Source organism: Fomitiporia mediterranea (genome assembly GCF_000271605.1).
Source record: "Fomitiporia mediterranea MF3/22 unplaced genomic scaffold FOMMEscaffold_7, whole genome shotgun sequence".
In the NCBI taxonomy this organism is placed as follows: Eukaryota; Fungi; Basidiomycota; class Agaricomycetes; order Hymenochaetales; family Hymenochaetaceae; genus Fomitiporia; species Fomitiporia mediterranea.
This window is the reverse complement of record NW_006760392.1, coordinates 1,541,960-1,543,813: the sequence shown is the minus strand read 5'-3', so window position 1 is coordinate 1,543,813 and position 1,854 is coordinate 1,541,960.

Sequence of the window (1,854 nt, the reverse complement as noted above, 5' to 3'; positions counted from 1 at the left end):
AATTTAGTTTTATTTTAAACTATATATCGAAGTGATTACATAATTGAGTACTGAAGATCGAGAGCATATAATGACGCACTTGCTCTCGTCACTCCTTTCCCTCCTACCTCCACCATCTCCCCAATCCTCTTCCCCCAACACTATGTTGTTGCTCTTGTTCTCTCTAGCCCAGTCCTCTGCCTACAAGTGTCCCACTAGCGGGCACTCTGCCTGCTTCAACATAGGCAATAAACATCACCATACTCGTCTCTCCAATCTGCCGCTGCGATGCCCACACTGAGCCTCAGATCCTGCAATGATGCCACCGAGCTGACTACACCGTCCTTCATCGTAAATCGTAAGCAGCCAGTCCACTTCATAATAACTCGCACAATGGTTGCTCATCCCTCTCCTCCCAACTTTTTGTCTCCCTTCCACCCCTCCTGCTCCTCGCTCCGCCACTTGCGTTGCCTCTCCTTCATTGTCCTCCTTTGTTTACACTTGCCTTCCTTTTTGCATTTGCATTCACACATCTGTATTGTTGACCAATGCCAAACGACTTCTTTAATGTTTCCATACATTTGCATACTTCCTGCTCTGTAGTGCAAGCAACAGTCGACAAGTGCATGCTTGCGACAATACCAATGTACAACCACTCCCATGGTACGACCCTCTCTTCGACGCTGTATGCGCTCTCCTTCCCTACCCATTCTATGCTTAACATCACTCTCTACAGGTCCACCCCACGTGCATTCACATTCCCTAGTGTAGCAGACAACACCATATCGAACGGAAGCAGTGGACCGCCACTTACCCCTCTTGAGCTGAGTCTGTCCATACATTCCACTTTGCCTTCTCTGTTCGAGCCGGTACGTCCCAGAGATACACCTTTGCAATCCACAAAAACGACTCAGTTCACTGCTCCCCCAATTGCACGTCACAGTCAGAATATGTAGCATACATGTACTGATACAGCTTTGTCTACAGCCTGAATCAACTCGTTCAACGCTCCGGATCTCAACCTGTATACACTACTCACACTCACTACATACTGTTGCAGTATGTCCACCTTTTATCTCCTATTGTCACTTGCTAACTACTCTAAACCTGTCTAACAGGCACAGCCTCAACCTCCACAACCTGCTCGACCTCAACATGCAATTTGACTCACAGGTCCTGAGTGACGACCAAACGTGGTGACAAAGACTACATCAAACGGCCTGAGGATGTGTTCATCCTTTTCCAACACAAATCCCACTCACAGAATAATGAGGCAGAGGCAGCTGGTAGTGTAGAGGTTGGGACTGTAGAAATAGTGTATTATTTCCTATTTTTGTATTCTATAATTTAAATATAATTATATTTGATTAATTATTTGACATAAATTGTATAGTAAGCAAAAGAATTTAAGAAAGCTATTCAAACACTTGTAATGACTTGTAAGCATTATAAGCAGATATTATACTGTCACAAATTAATAAGTATGTCTTAACCTTGTAATTTAGGCAGTATATTATAATCACTTGTATAACTTGACAATTTATAAAATTATATTGGAAATTGTTACAATTCTCCACTCTTGTACCTTCAGTTCTGAGGGTTCTGCACCCTTCTGTACTGGAACTCAGGACTTCTGTCCCTCAGGGGCACTGTCTATAGACTATGTGTACTGACTCTTACTACTACCCTTCCTTACTTCATCATTCCATTCCTTTGACCACCCCTTCATTCTTTGTTCATTCTATAGTCTCTTACCCTTTGTCCATCCCTTCATTCTTTGTACCTTTATCTTTGACATTCCTTTCTTTCATTCTTTGTGGCTTATCATTCTTAGTGGCTCATACTCTCTGAGTACTCTTGTATTAGTTTAGTATA